Source organism: Toxorhynchites rutilus, chromosome 1, assembly GCF_029784135.1.
Source record: "Toxorhynchites rutilus septentrionalis strain SRP chromosome 1, ASM2978413v1, whole genome shotgun sequence".
Taxonomy (NCBI): domain Eukaryota; kingdom Metazoa; phylum Arthropoda; class Insecta; order Diptera; family Culicidae; genus Toxorhynchites; species Toxorhynchites rutilus.
The window spans coordinates 84,039,436-84,058,664 of NC_073744.1; positions in this window are offsets into that span (position 1 = coordinate 84,039,436).

Here is a 19,229-nt window from a genome sequence, read left to right on the forward strand (position 1 = left end):
CTTTTGTTCATGTAGTTTGCAGTGAAATTAATTCTTGAAAATCCGGCCATGTTGAAATTGATGATTCGGAGCGTTGGTAGCAACGGGGTGGTTTTTTTTTGTCTACTATTAACAACAAAATCTCGACTTTCATTTCCCCTCAATTTTTTTTGTGTGTTATTCAATGAATTATTCATTTTACGAGAGAGGATTTTCAGTGAATCAAGTTCTGATGAATAGTGACAAATTCAATTTCTGCACCACTATTAGTACTAACAATCACCACCATCTCATGATTCTTTTAAATTTCTCTAGTGTTTTTAGTTTTAAGTCATTTACGTTTTGTATTCTTCAATAATTACCATTCTGATTGATTTAAATTGATTCGGGCTGGGAAAATTTTCGATTGTTAAACAATTATCAAATCATGTTAAACAATTATCAAATCATCTCTGCATACATAACACATGGCGTTAAACCAACCAGTGCCGAGCACAAGTGTGCTCGATCATCGTGGATTTATGTGGCTTTTCATTTTTCACATTAATTATTTTTCCTTTGCGACAGGAAGATAAAAAAGCTGAAACATCACCAGTCCAACGTGACAGGTAGCAAACCACCTATGCCGCAATAAGTATCTGAAAAAGTTTCGGAGGAACGCGTTTTGTCTCACACCTGGCTGTGGGTTAGAAATATTATCTTTCAACAGCCAGGTAAGGGATGTCCTATCATCGCAGATTGCTGCTAGCCTCTTGTTCTCTGGATCGTTGCCGCATAGTCAGCCGGAGGCAACTTCATGTTTGGGCCGTGGCGTGCGTTTGTAAGAATCAAATTTACGACACCGTCGGCTCCCTCACTGAAGGCAGTGTAAAGACGTTATCTCTAAACGCTCATCAACACCAAAGCAGGGAAAAACGCTGCGACGGACGAAGGATGCGTCTAACCTCTTACCCGATAGTATAGCCTAGCACTGTAGTCTTTTCATTTGCCGAGGTGGGCGGATGCCGTGAGATTTGTGCTTTTGAACGGAACGTGATTCCCTGATAAATTTATAGCTGTAGGGTACGCTTCTATTTCGGAAGAAGAAAAGGTGCGGATAAAATGAAGCCATTTAATTCTAACATTCGAGAAGGTGGAATGACAAATTTCCACCTGTAATAAAACTAAGAAAGTGAAACAAATAATGTATGCCTATAATGATGTCTATGCAGAACAATACTTAATTTGGTGGTCTAAATAAAATTTTAATCGTGGACTTAAACACATTTTGAAAAATCGTGGACAGCATTTTGAAAAAATTGGTAGTGATAAAATCTAAGCACTTACTGTTTGAACAATTTGGACGATTTAGTACTCCAGCGTGAGGTGAATGTTTAGGGTCAGGATATTTCCATTTGTACAGTATTATTAATGCAGCGTATTTTGGTATTCTTGTCACTAATATAATTTCAATCTTTGCTAGAATATCTTTACTGACCATTTTACACTTATTCGGCGTTTTCCTGATCCCAATTATTATTGCTTTATCGAGTATGAATCCGGTATGTATCAACACAACAAAAACCAATTATCTCATCAGACCTATTACAAGTTAGAGCAAAAACAAACTCAGTTCAAATTGATTGGAAAAATCCTTCTCTTTCGTTTGAGTTCTGCTACTATTTTCCCCCTCAATCTACTCGTGTAATGCGTGGTCTGCTTGAGCATTTTAATTGGTTTGAAACGAAAGTGAATGAAAGAAAAATTCGAGGGTTTGTATCGAGACACGACCGCTTAGGACGTAGGACTACGCAATCTTTTTTTTAATGTGCTGGTTTATCATTTAGGATATTATTTGCGAATACGTCGAAATTTCATCAATAACTCTTTAGTAAAAAGTTCAGAGGAAAAGATTCAGTGGCTTGCGTGGCTCTGTAGAATCATTTCTAGAACAACGAATCTTTCTGAATTTGCGAGAACAATAAACTAATTGGGCATATGTTGCAATTTGTTTCCTTATATCAATACACGCATTGCACTGAGTATTTAACGAAAGGCATCTTCCGTGCATCTCACTTCAACAAGCATCAAACACGCGTTTAAAAGATGCACACAGTTGATGCGATATGAATGAAAGATCGCGAGAATGGCCATTTATGAAGAATCGTTTCTCGACTCTCGGTCAAAACCTTCAACAATGCTAGGAGCTTGTTGCATCAGGACAGAGCAGATTCGCACGAGAGCAAATACGAATGGCAACTAAAAGTATCGAAGGTGTGCTATTCACATGTTCAGGAGATGAACAAGTTCTAAGTTGCGCGCAACGGAAACAAGCAACCAGGGCCTGAAATCTTCGAAGGTGAAAAATGAAGACCGACTCTACTCTCAGTAGCTTCGTTTCGACTAGAACTGCTTCGGCAGTCGCCGCCAACAAAAAGAGACTTGACTAGAAAATGAATTGACTAGCGTTGACTAGCGAGGATGACTGGTGAAATAGTCCAGTCAGTGGTTATTTTAACTGACGCGACTTATGAATAGAAATCTGCCTCTTCATTCAACTGACTTCAATCCATACTTCCATTTCCCCCTGACACTAATTTTATAGCCGCGTACGCAATCTTATTTGTACGTCCATATAAAGAGGAACGAAAACATGATTTCTGATGCCAAAAAGAAGTTACCCCATCAATGGACGATTTATTGTCTACCCTTCGTGAATTCAAACCAACGAACTTAGACATTGATCCAGTATGATATAAAGGTCCTCGCGTTAATATTAGTAACATTAGTAACCATTTCTGAGCTGAATAACATGCCTTGAATGTATTCCGAGGGGCAAGCTCTTGAATACGCGTGACCACAGTGCAAGTCGAAGGAAATTTTTTTGACGAAAAATCCCCCGGCCAGAACGGGAATCGAACTCGAACACCCGGCATGATAATGTGAGACGCTAACCACTCGACCACGGATGCACAGCTCGCACACATACTGCACGCTATTTTATACGTGTGAGTATTTTTCATGTACGGTACAAAATTATCTAGTTCACCTGTAGCGTATGTCAAACCACGTTGAACTCGAACATCGATGCATGCCCACGTACATGGGAGAGAGAAAGAGAGGAACGAATTCGTTTTGGGGGAAGTGCAGAACCCTGCGAACAACACACACAAAGCCAAACACTGATGGCTAGAAATGACCTATAATCATTTGTACTCTTTTCTTTTTTCGCCTGCTTTGCCATGGCTCGGATGGTTGTGTTAACTGCAATGCCAGATACACTTCAAGTGAAATATTCGCTAGCGTTCACAGCTCGAGGCGAAACATAAAACACAAAACGAGCAGAATAAGCGACCTTTGTTGTTTCGGGCACAGAAATATTTTGAAAATTTTCCTCAGAGGAGATGCAATACTTATACGCTAGCGACAGCTTACTTACTATGCAAGGGTGGAGTTCACTTCGCAAATATTCTCTTTTCGCTATCCCCCTTCGTTGTTTCTCTTCTAGCGACTGTATAAGTTCCCCGTTATTGACAGCTCTGTTCGGGAAAGCACACAAATGGACAGAACAAATGTATGGGGAAATGGGAATGCTTCCAATTTTCATCAATTTATCCATATACAGACTATGGGATTGCAATGTATTTCATATCAAACAAATCGTAGAAAATTTCCAATTCGATTGATATACAAATCGCTAGAATCCGTTCGCAGCAAAAATAGTTATTAACATCAACTTTATTTCATAGAAACGTGACCTGTTTTCTGATTTGGCACCCTTAATGTAAGACGTAGTCCTACGTCAAAAATCATCTGTCGATGCGGAAACTGGATAATTTAATTACTCCAATTGGCCGGTGTTAAGTCAGAGCGGACCAAGTAGTAAAATTAAAATTTTTTTTAGTTATTGATTGCATTTAGTTAAACATTTTGTGAGCTACATTTCACATTTATCAGATTTTGAAAATCACGCGTACAGAAGGAATAACTTATCGAAATTGTTTTGAACGCCCAATGAAAACCCCTTACAGCACCAAACCTCAAACTCGTTTTTCGCGAAATCATTAAAATGTCACATGGTCCGGTCTGACTTAACACCGACCAATTAATCACTGCTAAAGATTATTTATGCCTAGTTTGTGTTCGTCAAGCATCAACTAATTTTAACTCAAATTCACAGCATCATGTATAAATATTAAGAGCCCGCAATTTCAACATCGTAGCGCTGCAGGGTGTGCTGAAAAGGTTCGATGGTGCGATCGTTTCAAGGTGGGTATACCATCTACCAGAGCTGCGGCAACACACACGAGCTGGGTACAGCATTCATCGTGATGGGGGAGATGCAAAAACGGGTTATTGGCTGATGGCCGACCAATGAAAAAAAGTGCAGATTGAGGATTCGAAGTCACGATGACAATAATGAAGAATTCTACGCGCAACTAGAGCGTGAATACGATCGCTGCCCAAAACACGACATCAAAATCGTCATCGGTGATTTGAATGCTCAGTTCGGCAAAGAGGAGGAGTTCAGACCGGGAATTGGTAGATACAGGGTCCATCAGAGAACCAACGAAAACGGCCTAAGACTTATCGACTTCGCTGCCTCCAAGAACATGTCGGTACGTAGCACCTTCTTCGAGCACAGCCACCAATACCGTTACACCTGGAGATCACCACAGCAAACAGAAACACAAATTGACCACGTTTTGATCGACGCAGTACTACGATGAACACCTGAACAGCGCGCGGACAGAAAACCAAGGCGGCGTTGAGGGGGACTACACCGCTGCAGTGAACTACGACGACGTTCCACCCCCGACAATGGCTAAAGAACCACAAAGCAGCTGGTAATGGCCTCGTAGCGGAGCTCTTCAAGGCCCGAGATAACTTGTAGAGTGTATACACCAGTTGATCGTCAGGATCAGGGACACAGAACAGTTACCGGAGGAGTGGAAGGGCGGGGTAATCTGCCCCATATATAAAAAAGGTGACAAGCTGGATCATGGTAACTATCGTGCCATCACAAACCTGAATGGTTCCAACAAAATTCTGTCTCAGATTCTCCTCCGCCGTCTATCGCCAATAGTAAATAGATTTGTGGGAAGTTATCAGGCCGAATTCATGACCGGATGCTCGACGACGGACCAGATTTTTACACTGCGGCAGATCCTCCAAAAGTGCGGCGAGTATCAGGTCTCTACGCACAGGAGCAGCTAGCAGGAGGGACTGATCGCAACAGAATTCTTCTTGGTAGTAGTCTTGTGATAAACGGCGACGAGCTCGAGGTGGTAGACGAATTTGTCTACCTTGGCTCGTTAATAACACCAGACACAACAACAGCCGTGAAATTCGAAGACGCATAGTCAATGGAAATCGTGCCTACACGCAAACTAGCGTTGGGAGAAAACATTTCATCTTTGGCAGAAATGATGTCATTTCGTGTGCTGGAGAGTCAAATGCCCAATTAATGAGCTGTTTTAAAAGCTTAAAAATGGTTTGTATGTATGCGAGCATACATCTCTTTCTGTTTTCTTCTCTCATTTCATTTGGGATTGTGCAAAAAAAAGTCCATACAACGTCAATAGGGATCGAACCAAGGCCGGCTGGAATGCAAAGCTATTTCACACGACCACGCTATCCATACAGCTGCCAGCGCTGTTATATTGAAGCATGATATTATTACATCTCATCATAAAATGAAGTTGGAAAGTGTTTTCTAAGAGGATAAAGAAGAACATGAACGAGAATATATCTTTCTCTGTCTGGGCCGTGTATTTGGCAAACTATACGAAAAGCTTTCATATGCTTTCATTTAAATGTATCTCCTGTTTCGCTCGCTCATATTGACTCTAGCATATATATTATACAAATGATATACATGTATTCGGGAGCAGAACATTTTCTGTTTTTCAGCTTATTTAATGTAATAAATCGGGTTACCATAACTTGTGCTAAAAATTAGCTTTGGGTGTACTATGGGCTCCGCAAATCCTCAAGGTCCAACAAACTCCGACCCCGTACGAAGTGTACCATGTACAATTCCCTAATTCGGCCGGTTGTTCTCTATAGGCACGAAACATGGACGATGCTTGAAGAGGACTCACAAGCGCTTGGTGTTTTCGAACGCCGAGTGCTCAGAACAATATACGGTGGTGTACAGAAGAACGGAGTATGGAGAAGGAGAATGAACCACGAACTGGCGCAACTCTACGGCGAACCCGGCATCCAGAAAGTCGCCAAGGCTGGACGAGTGCGATGAGCAGGGCATGTTGCAAGATTACCGAACAGCAGCCCTGCAAAGACGGTGTTCGCATTGAATCCGGTAGGAACGAGAAGAAGATGTGCTCAGCGAGCGAGATGGTTGGACCAGGTGGAGCAGGACTTGGCAAGAATTGGTGCAGCCGGGAGTTGGAGAAGTGCAGCCATGGATCGGGTGTATTGGCTAGAAACGGATATCCGGTAACTATCCGGTATCCGACGGCCAATATTTGCTATCCGACCGGATATCGAATAGTGAATAGTATCCGGCCGGATACCGGATATCAGATAAAAATCAATAATTTCTCATTAAACACAGGATTAATCATATTTTTTTTAAATTAAATTAATATTAACTCATAACAATAATTCTTAACTCTGACTTTTATTATAATTTCTTAACCGACTTATTGCGCATTGCTTCGTACACCAGGCCAGCTTCAAAGAATAGTCTTTCACTGTAAACAGTACTGCGAAGAGCTGAAAAATAAACAAACCTTGTTAATTGGGAGTACTGTTTAGAGTTTCATGATTACCAAACTTAATGAACGTGATTGAATATTTTCGTGCCGTTTGTTAATCCATAGATTAATCGCTTTGAAATAATAGATTAATCGTCACACACGGAACGCGAAACACGAGAAAACTCGTGAGCGGTACTTAATATGGTAATCATCAAATATCTGTACTACGTATTGAATAAAAAGGTTCGAAAAAAGACGAAGTTCTTCTAAGAACGATAATGCCATTTAAGAAGAAGAAGAATATATGTTGCGCTGGTGTGAATACTGCTTACCAGTTTTCTGGTTTCGTTCCTGAATCTATTTAAAACATTATATTTATAAAATTGAGCTTTTTCGGTATGACAGTATAAGCTTCCTGAATGTTTCAACATGTCGTCAGTATCATCAGTATCATTCATTAGTGTCGCTCCTTTAGCAATGAAACTTTAATCCTATTTATATAATTATCAAAGAGCGCTAGAGTTTTCATTAAACTCAAACGTTGACGTCTTTGCGACACTAGTCAATAACGTCCGATTGAGCTGAAATCTGGTATATGGTATTTTTCCCGTAAGTGCCGTTCGAAAAATCGAAGGTCACTTTTCTCCCATACATTCATTGGCCCGCTAATGTGCGCATATGTTCTCTATATTTACCTAAACTACCTAATACACATACATTTAAATAAACCTTAGTAAATAGAACTTTTTTGTATAAAAACACATTTTTGAAGTGGGAATTTGACCGCTTAGGTTTAGTGTTGAGGTCAACGAATGTTATGAATAGCACCCATTCTGATGCTAACAAGCCTTCATAATATAAAACACCACTGTGATAGTCAAGTAACTTTTGCTACTTAAGTGTCGTGATTTTGGTCACAAAAAAAAATTCAGAAATGGTTTGCGAAACATAGTTTCTCCATGTTAATAATTATTCTTATTATTCCGAGTATATGATATAGCAACGCAAAATGAGTCTCGTCGATAGTGGCTCTTGTTCGGAAAATTAATACAACGCATCTGCTACATTGATCATGAAAACTCCACTAATATTCACAGCGACGTAGACGTAGAAACAACAGGACAGATGACAATGCGAACAACCAGTAACAAAAGACATGCAGACCAAGGAGTTCCACAGAGGAGGAATGTGACATAGTAAATAATAAATTTTTTTTTTTTATAAATTCGTTTTTTTTACAGGCTCAGTTACATAAGTTTAAAGGAGCCGCGTCTAACGAACAGTGATTGGACATGAGTTGGGAGAAGGTGCGAATAAAGTCCCGACTCAAGTCCAGACTTTTGAACCATGGTTTGAGGCTAACATTAGGGATAATCGAGTGGAGCCACCGGCCCAATTCACCTTCGTTCCATTTGCGTTGCCAGTTAGCGATGGTATTTTTACGGACTAAAGAGTAAAATTCATTGAAGGCGATTTGACGCTGATAAATATCGCCTTCAATCGCACCTACCTTTGCTAATGAGTCAGCCCTCTCATTACCCGGAATTGAGCAATGAGAAGGGACCCACACAAAGGTAATGACATAACAGCGTCTGGATAAAGCACTCAAAATTTCTCGTATTCTCTCAAGGAAGTACGGCGAGTGCTTTTCCGGCCTCACTGAACGGATAGCTTCGACAGAGCTAAGACTATCCGTTACAATGTAATAGTGTTCAACAGGTCGTGAGGCGACGCGCCCAGTGTATCGCTGCCAATTCAGCAATATACACTGAGCAAGGAAACTGAAGACTATGGGAGGTGCTGAAAATTTTGTTGAACACTCCAAATCCTGTGAACTCGTTTATAGTGGACCCATCAGTAAAGTACATATTATCACAATTGATACCCCCATACTTTGCATCGAAGATCGTTGGAGCGATCCTCGATCGTTGATAATCTGAATATTCATGGATATCTTGCTTCATGGACAGATCAAAATGTACAGAGGAATTGATGTAGTCAGGAAAACAAACACGGTTGGGAATATACGAAGAAGGATCAACCTGCATGGAGATGAATTCATGATATGGGCTCATGAATCCAGAGTGAAAATTTAGCTCGATCAGCTGCTCAAAATTTCCGATCACCAATGGGTTCATAACCTTACACCGGATGAGGAACCGAAGAGATAATAAATTGAAGCGATCTTTTAGTGGGAGTAGGCCTGTCAAAACCTCGAGGCTCATGGTATGCGTTGAGGGCATACATCCCAACGCAATACGGAGACAAAGATACTGAATTCGCTCGAGTTTAATTAAGTGTGTTTTGGCAGCTGATTGAAAACAGAAACTGCCATACTCCATCACTGAGAGAATAGTTGTTCGATACAACATTATAAGATCTTCGGGATGGGCTCCCCACCAGGTACCGGTAATTGTACGGAGAAAGTTTATTCTTTGTTGACATTTTTTACTCAGATACCTAATATGGGCCCCCCAAGTACATTTGGAGTCGAACCAGACCCCAAGATACTTGAATGACATAGCATGAGTGATCGGTTTACCCAAAAGTTGAAGCTTTGGTTTTGCTGGTATATGCTTCCTAGAAAAAACCACCATCTCTGTTTTCTCCGTGGAGAATTCGATCCCTAGCCCAATGGCCCAGGTTGAAAAATTGTTCAAAGTATCTTGTAAGGGTTCTTGTAGGTCGGATTCTGTTGATCCTACGACAGAGACCACTCCATCATCTGCAAGTTGTCTTAGGCTGCAATTTTGTGTAAGGCAATTGTCGATGTCGCTTACATAGAAGTTGTACAAAAGGGGGCTTAAACATGAGCCCTGGGGGAGGCCCATGTAAGAGACCCGACTTACTGATGAATCTCCGTGAGAAAAGTTCAAATGCTTCTCACAAAGCAAGTTATATAACATATTATTCAATAGAGGCGGCAGACCCCGAGAGTGTAATTTGTCTGACAAAACCTCTATTGATACAGAATCAAAGGCCCCCTTTGTGTCCAAGAATACTGAAGCCATTTGTTTTTTTCCGGCGTAAGCCATTTGAATTTCTGAAGAAAGCAACGCAAGACAATCATTCGTCCCCTTGCCCCTGCGGAACCCATATTGTGTATCTGAGAGTAGGCCATTCGTTTCAACCCATCGATCAAGGCGAAACAAGATCATTTTCTCCAACAATTTCCGTATACAAGACAGCATTGCTATTGGGCGGTACGAATTGAAGTCGGACGCGGGTTTTCCGGGTTTTCGAATAGCTATAACTTGTACTTGTCTCCAATCATCTGGAACAATATTATACTCCAGAAACCGATTGAATAAATTCAACAAGCGATATTTCGCCACATCAGGGAGGTTTTTCAGCAAGTTGAACTTAATTCTATCTGATCCCGGAGCAGAATTGTTACATGAAAGGAGAGCAAGAGAGAATTCTACCATCGAAAACTCGGAATCAAGATCGCACCTATCTTATGAAATATCTCGAACAATTTGTTTGCACAGGAGCGGAATCAGGACAAACCTTCCGTGCAAAATTTAAAATCCATCGATGTGAATATTCTTCGCTTTCATTTGTTGAAGAGCGATTTCTCATGTTTCGAGCCACTTTCCATAATTTTTTCATTGACGTTTCTCGTGATAAACCTCCCACGAAATTTCGCCAATAAGCACGTTTTTTCCCTTTGATCAAGTATTTAAATTGATTTTCAAGGTCCAAATACGATTGAAAATTTTCAATGGTTCCACGTTTCCGAAAAGTTCTGAATGCGTTCGATTTATCCTGATAAAGCTTGGAACATTGGCTATCCCACTATGGATTGGGAGGTTTTCGACGAATAGTGGAGCCTGGGATGGGTTTCGTTTGAGCGCGAACCGCGCTGTCATGGATCAAACGAGAAAGGAAGTTATACTCCTCCAATGGAGGTAAACCATCTCTGGAATTGATGGCTAAAGCAATCGCGTCCGCATATTTTTTCCAGTCAATGTGTCTTGTGAGGTCTTATGCCATGTTTATAGATTCAGAAGAATTCGACCCAAGGAGGTTTAGGTACACGTGTTGTTTCCCCAGTGTTCAAAAGTGTCATATTGAAGCTGTTACAAAGATCATATATCAACAGTGAACGATTGTCCTCGTACTGTTCCCCCCCAGGCAGTTCCGTGAGAGTTGAAGTCTCCCAAGATCAATCGTAGCTCAGGAAGGAGTGAGCACATGTCAACAAGTTGCTTGTGGCTAACCGCAGCTCTCGGAGGACAATACAAGCTGACAATACAGAGGTCTTTTCCTCTGATGTTTGCATGACAAGCAACAGCTTCAATCCCTCCAATAGGTGGAAGGTCAATTCGAAAAAATAAGTGGCACTTATTGGTCCCCAATAGCACCCCTCCGTATCTGTCATCACGGTCCAAGCGTATAATATTAAAATCGTGGAAAGAGAGATCATATCGCGAAGAAAGCTAAGTTTCGGACAGAGCAAAAACATCACAATTGAACTTATGAATTAAAAATTTGAATGTATCCAATTTAGGGATAAGACTACGACAATTCCACTGTAAAACAGTGATATCTCCGACCTCTCTATTTGAATTAGAGAAGATAATCATTGCAAGAGAGATAATCATTGCAAGGAGGGGCCATGTTTGCATCAATTGTTGCAAAATTGTCTTTAATACTGGAAGCATTGATATGACAATGGTTCTGATGGAGTCGAAAACATTAAAGCAAGTGAAGATTTGAGCCACAAGGTCAGTCAACTTTATAAATCCCGATTGGGAAGTTGAACTTGACGGTAAAATAGGGACAGTTGGGGTTTTTGATGTTCCTTCGAGTGCTGGGTCGTTCGAAGGTGAATTATTCCCACGGAAGCCAGGAGAAACCTGATTTTGCTTGTCCGCTGCACTCGATTTTTTAGGCATGCTAACAGAGGGTATAACCGGAGGGGCTTGGGAGTGGTCACATTTTTGCGCCGGGGATTCCCTTGGAAGATGTACGGTGTACCCTCGTTAGCTGTATCCGCTTCCATTTCGTCAACTGGCAGCGAAGCGAAGACATTGTTTGCGGTTAAAGGTTGTTGCTGTTGGGCCAATGGAGAAGCGCCCTTTCAAATTTCCGCAAATGTGCGCTTCGAGCATTCCTTTAAAGAGCGCTTCTGCTTCTCCCAGTGACTCTTGTAAGTTTCACAAGCCGAGAGCACGTGCGGAGTTCCTCCGCAATATGGACACTTTTGCTCAATCGCACTGCAGGATTTGTCCACATGTTGCTCTCCGCAAGTGGCACAGCGCTCCTTGTTGGCGCAGTAAGCTGCTGTGTGACCAACTGACTTGCATTTCAGGCAAGTCATGGGTTTTGGCACGAAGAGTCGCAGCGGTAGCCTCAATTTGTCCACCATAACGTAGTCAGGGAGGGCGGAGCCAGCAAAAGTGACTCTAAACGAGTCGGACGGCGTAAATTTCGATTCTTTCCCTTCCTGGGAGACTTTTCCGAGTTGTCGGAATTCTAAGATTTTAACCTTAATCAAAGGCAGCTTTTTAAATCTGCCATCTCCTTCCATAATTGATTTGCACGTCAGACCCATTTCGGTTATCACCCCCGAGATTTCTACGTCATGGGAAGGCACGTAGACACGATATTCCAGGGCAAACCTCTGGTCGACGACAATACCGTTTGCGTCTTTCCGATCAGCCACGACAACACGCAGTTTGGTCGGTCTAACCTTCGAAATTTCTGTCACGGAGGAGTATCTTGCCAGATCTTTCATGATCTGAATAACATTAAGTGCTTTTCCGTTTGGCTTAGGCCTGAAGAAAACAACCCACGGACCAGTTCCAGGTGCATCTTCAGGATAGACCTTGACACGTGGAGAGAAGACAACAGGAGGAGAAGGAGATGACGAGGATTGAAGGGGATCGGGGACAACAGGATGGGGAGGCGAAATCTGAGCTGGGGTAGGAGCGAGGGGGGTTGGAGAGGAGATATTTGCATTCGGCACTGTCACACACCACTAAGAAGTGATGCTCTCCTTCACACTGCTGTAAGTGAGCAGCGAATCGCGCTGGTATTGTGTGCGTGCAACTGACCACCGACGTCCGACTTCGATTGCGATGGAGACAAATCGGCGAAAACTGAAAGCCGGCTGGCCTTGCCAGGCTTTGACGATTCCGCCTTTCTCACCAAAATAAATTTATGTTATCAGTACAATTCACAAAAAAAACTGCTGTAGCCATACTGATTTTCACCATGAAACTTGGATGGTATAATTGACACAAAATTCGTTCGTCACGATTATTTGTTTCTTTGTAATAGTTCGAATAATAGTCGACATTGTGACAGTAGATTGATCGATGATTCGAACGATTACCGGACATCGCTAGACTCACCGTTGCGAATGGCGACGAATAGTTGATTTTGATGCCGCGATAATAGCGCTTTCGAATTTGTTCCGGTTTGTTCTATAACCCTGTTCGGTGCATCTAAAAAAGGAGCCTTGCGCAGCATGGAAAATAGTGCAATAATTAGTTTCATGAGAACGACACCGAGAAGGGCAGCCTAAGTAGCGTCTCTATGAAAATTGCGGTGTGAAAATTCAATGACCCGCTGCTAAAGGTAAGGAAATCTATCACGAAATCTATCACGTCGCGGTTTGAGTCGATGGTGCCGCGATTCAGTAGGAAATGGATGCCAAAAATGTAACATTGTATAAAGAATAAGGCCAGAGAGAAAAGTTGCAGCAAAATATTTGCTCTTTCTTTCTCTGATCGGAGTTGACAGCTGTCAGCTCCAGTATTTTGCAGGGGTTAGACATCAATTGAATATAGGATACCCAAAATCAAAATCAATATGGCGTCATTTGTTTATCAACATATCATTTACGAGGATTGAAATCGAGAAATTCGCTGCTTTATTCTAACTGCATGAGCGATTTTCATATTTCGGTTTCAAATGGAGGTGTTCACATTTAACATGGAGTTTAAAGTTAGCCACTATTCGACTATATAACCGGACTGAGTTGTAAACAACAGTAATTGATAGAACCAAAATGTCAGTGAACCGCAGCAATATTGGGTACACTGGCAATATGAGGGATTTTACGTTTTAGTCGTACCCCTGGTATTTTGGCCCAGTGTCACAGACTATATGACCAAAAATATCTGCTCAGCTGAATTGTTTAGCCGCTGCAACTGACAACTAATTAGAGGGCTACGCAGATCTGAATGAGAAGTGAGCGCGTATGTTAAAGAGAAATAAAAAGAATGTTCGCCAAAAAGCTTTTCCCAAATCTAAAACTCGAATTTTTCCACCATACCTTCCGTAATGATATTCGTTTGATTACTATTCATCGCATTCGCCTCAAATATACCAGAAGGAGAAATCTGCGCAATCACCAGTGTTGAAAAAAATCATCTTCGCTAAGCTCGAATGCATAGACTTTCGGGCTTGATTGCATCGAAAACCTACATATTCAAAACGAAAACAAAAATCACAGATCCAGACAACCAGTGAATATGAGCTAATGAACTTTTGTTCTTCAATATGTTTTGAAGTTTATTTTTCCACCCAGTATCTTTTTCATCTTGATTATTTAAGATGTCAGAATTGAATTTCATTTTAGCCAAATGAATATCAGCTGTTGTTTACTTTCAATCTGCGGCAGCTGTGTGTGGTTGATTTTTATTTATGCCGTTGTTTGCGTCTCGCCAAACAAAAACCTGCGCGATTTCTTGCAAAGTTCTTCAATGCCAGAACGAATATCGTTTCGAATGTGATGAATATCAATTTGTTGCTTTTAGTATTCAAAGTATAAATAACCGCGAAGTATAAATAACCGCGAAGAACCCTACGCAATGCCGCATTCATTCATTATAGCAAATTTGTTCATGCATCAGCGAAATGAACAAAATGAACTCATTTGTTATAGTCATTAATATAATGAGGAAAGTGTGTTTCAAGCCGAACAAAAGTATTTAACACGTTGAACCCCGATTTTACCGTGCTACGCTTTCCATTCATCCTGCATCAGGAGCATTTGTACAATATCAGTATCGGTTCCCGCTCCCAAAAATAATTATTGTTTTAAAACAAAATAGTCATCCTACCAACAGTTTTCTTCATGTTTCCTTATTTTGTAATTGTCAGTACCAGTGATCGACGTTTTTCTAACGAAAAGCTCAACTACAATCCTTAGGGATAGACACGGGGCTCAACGCGTAAATGATCGTACCGAGCTCATTGAACTCAATGTAACGAGAGAATCAATAAAAATCCGCCTTCTCCGTAACCGGTAGGCTGAGATAGATTAAGATAATTTCTGTGTCATTAGGATTCTAATTTAACCTGTTGATAAATGAATAAATGAATATTTATTAGCAATAAACCTAGTTAGCCAACAAGTTCCGTAGGGAATATCTCAAACAATAGTGCAAAGAGCCAACAAACGATCCGAAACATGCAAGGTTACGGGGACACTCAATTGAGATGATAAGTCAAACAACACCACCAAAGCAAGAGCGCGTCAGTTGTATACGATATTGTTGATCAATTTTGATTGCATTATGATAGTTCTTAAACATACGCCAAGCAGGTTTTTTAAAGCAGCTTTCAGGTCTAGAGTTTACATGGCTGCCGGAAAAGGAAGCGTTTAAATATATTTAAATTTTTCGAAAAAAAAATACTTAGTTTGGGAGACGATTTGCGCTTGTGGACTGAATTCTTCATTTTCCATTATAACTGACAGTATTAACCAAGATATACCATGGTTTGAAAAGTGAAGCGCGCATCGCAAATGGAATTTGCCCCATTTTCATTAGTATTCTAAAGAATGAACTTGTTTCGTTTCGCTGAAAAAAGAAATACACGTTCGAGCTCATCGCGAAATGTTATATTTTTTTTACGGAATCGACACGAACTTATCTTTATGAGAAAATCGATACACAACAAAAAATACATTTAATCATAATTCCACAAATAAAAAACAAATATGGATGGGCGATCCAAAACGGCCGAGCTGAATGAATATCCTACCATTTATTAACACATACATAAGTAAACATTATACTCCAGCAAGCAATGATAAACTACATAAAAACCCACATTGTTGTCTCGCAATATCCGGTCGTCATGTCGTTTCAAACAGAAAAGCAAAAACTAGATACAACAACAAAAGTCTCATTTGTTCCATCAATTTTGAAGTACCATGAAGCTAATAATATTAATTTTATGATGCCCATCAACGCACATACTGTCTTCTGATGGTCTCCTCGCACTTTTCCACTTATCGGATATCACTTGACCCAGCAAAACTCAGCGTGTGTTAAACACTGATACAGATATGAGCTTTTCCATCTATCTTCGCATTTTATCGCGTGAGTGGTATGTATATCCATGTTGTCGTCGATTCTGCTTCATGTTCGATGGGTGTAGGACAGATGTCTTCGTCCTCATATTGATATACATTATTACGAAGTAATTAATCGATTGATTTATATACAAATATCATAATGGGGAAAAGATGTCCCACTTACACATTTCTAATGCTTAGCCATATTTGCTACTGATTGTTCTGTCTTCATGGAATTTATGTTTTTGTACGTATGTCAACAGCAAAAGTTTTCCACTCCATCTACGGTAATCGAATTTTATGTCATGAACAAAAACGAACATAAGAAACAGTGAATATCACTCATCGTCCTCAGCATCCGCATCAGGATCATCTCCAATCGATAGAATCGAACAATTTTGGACGGAGAGTAACACAATATATACCCTGCGGAAAGAGAGAAAAACGAAACAAGATTGTACAAATTCAGTGTCATAACAGAATTAAACTCATACTCGTATATGGTTGACAATAACAATAATGTTTCCGATTGCACTTTTATAGCCGTACTTGGAATCAAAGAAGGAGCCAGCAATTGGTGGAAACACAAAATTACACAGTACGGAGGAAAATCGGATTTTTCTTCTGTCACACGAGTTTGTACAGCAATGAATTTCTTGAGAACCAGATGTTTCACTAGACCAAATGAATAACTTCATTCCAACCGTTGTGACAACATGAAAAAGCATCGAAAACGAAATAACGCGTGAAACATTTACCGAACCATACATAATTCATGGGCTTCCCGGGTGCGGTGTAGATGTGTTCTGTGACTCTTATTGTGTATTTTTTTATGGAGGAAGGAATTCATCAAGTGCCAAATTCTTTAGTGTGGTATTTGGATAGACTTTGCGAATCAGGATGAGCTCTTTTGTTCGATGATACTTGCCAAAATTTAACCTTTAGCTCTCACGTAGTAATCTCACTTGCATAAGCAGGATCAAGTTACGCTATGTGGTATTGGAAAGATTATATCTCACACTAAAAGGTGCATAATTGAATTGAATAGAATTGAATAGAAGAATCTAAAAATTCTAAATAAAACTTTCGATTAACCTGGATCCCTTTTGACATAGGACTATGTCTTTGATTTCTATATAGGGAGGTCACTCTACGGAAAATGTAACGATTCATTAAGAGTTTTCAAACGCATATTAGTCAAAATTGTTATTGCGACATATGTTGAGTTATATACCATTAAACAGGAAATTTATCCAGCTTTTTTTTTTGTTTAAAACTTGAATAGTGAATATAGTAAATATAGTTAACAATTTGACGATTAAAATGGGTATGTTTTCTTTCGATTGCACTCGCTTTTCTTCCCTGTTGCGTCGGGAATCTTTCTGCCTAAAATCTTGCAATTTCAAAAAAAAACACGAACAGATCAATTTAAGAACGTGTTTACAAGCGAGGAACATCTCAAGGTATTTTCAAATAGAAAAAAACACCTGCTCCAATATCTGAGCATACTTTTCATTAGAAAAACCAGAAAGTGTGTGGTAGGACTATCGTTGTGGTAGTGATCATTTCATTGAAGTGGAACCTGAATCAATTCTCAATGAATGGATGACTGAATATTTCGGGGAATTCGAAACGTGAGCGTTATATTGGAGGCAATAGGTTTTGAACCTCAATACCTCTTTGTCAACTGAATGAATTGACATAAAATATCTACGAGTTATATACATTGCAACCAAAATATTGATAGAGTCGAATGAACTGAAGAATCTGTAAGTCTCTGTGATTCAAGACAACAACAACCAATTATTGAAATCACTAAAATTTATAAATATAAAAAAGGGTGGTGCGGGTATAACGGACAGTGGGAGTATAATGGGTTGATTTGTATAGTTGCATTATGAATTTCACATTTCTGTTGATGGGAACCCCTCCTACATGTTAGTTTCTAATATTCAAACCATCCTATGACAATGAATACTGATCGAAAGTAGAATAGAGAAACAAGAACCGAAAATCAAACATGATTCCTCGTATGGATGTAATTTTTACGGCTTCGATATTAAGCATTTTGGTTTAATTGCAAAATTGAATTCGCTGATGGTTATATTTTAGTTTGTGAGTTAACACAGAAGCGATATTAGGTATGAACGTAAAAGTAAATTCATTCGTGAGTGGCTAATTTAAATTACTGAAATAATTGCACTGGTGGGGTAGAAATGGACAGTCACATCCAAGATCCAATGCATGATGGAAAGTGAAAGGAAGAATATTCAATTCTTTTTTCCATTGCTTTCTCTGTTTGTTCTCGTGGTTCATCTCTGCCTCCATACGCCGTCCTCCTGTACACCGCCGAAGATAATTCTTAACACCCGCCGTTCAAAGACTCCGAGTGTCCATTATACCCGCATCGATAAAAATGTTCTACTTTTCGGCTTGTTTTAATTTCAGTAAAAAAAACATGGAAAAACACATTTTTATAAAACAGTTGGTCAATTATTTCGAAAACCAGCACATTGAACTGTAAGAAACTGCTATTAAGATTTGGAAAACATGAATTTCCAAAGATACAATTGAAGTTCTTCTTAACATGTCCGTCGTACCTCCACTTCCCCTACATGTTTGAAATTTCATCTCAATCATGATTGATATGCGGGTGGTGCAAGGTACTGCTAACAAGGCAAGATTGTCGTTCGCTTTGTATCAGGGCTCGAAATCTTCGAAAGGGAAAAATGAAGACCGACTCTACGCTCAGTAGCTTCGCTTCGACTAGAACTGCTTCGGCAGTCGCCACCAACAAAAAGTGTCTTGACTAGAAAATTAATTGACTAGCGTTGACTAGCGAGGATGACTGGTGAACTAGTCCAGTTAGTGGTTATTTTAACTGACGCATCTAATGAATACAAATCTGCCTCTTCATTCAACTGACTGACTGATCCATACTTCCATTTCCCCCTGACACTAATTTTATACCCGCGTACGCAATCTTATTTACGTCCATATAAAGAGGAACGAAAACATGAATTCTGATGCCAAAAAGAAGTTACCCCATCAATGGACGGTTTATTGTCTACCCATCGTGAACTCAAACCAACGAACTTAGACATTTATCAAATATGATATAAAGGTCCTCGCGTTAGTATTAGTAAATAGCGAGCAAAATAACGCACACTGCACACACTGCACGATATTTTATACGTGTGAGTAATTTTCGTGTACGACACAAAAAAAAT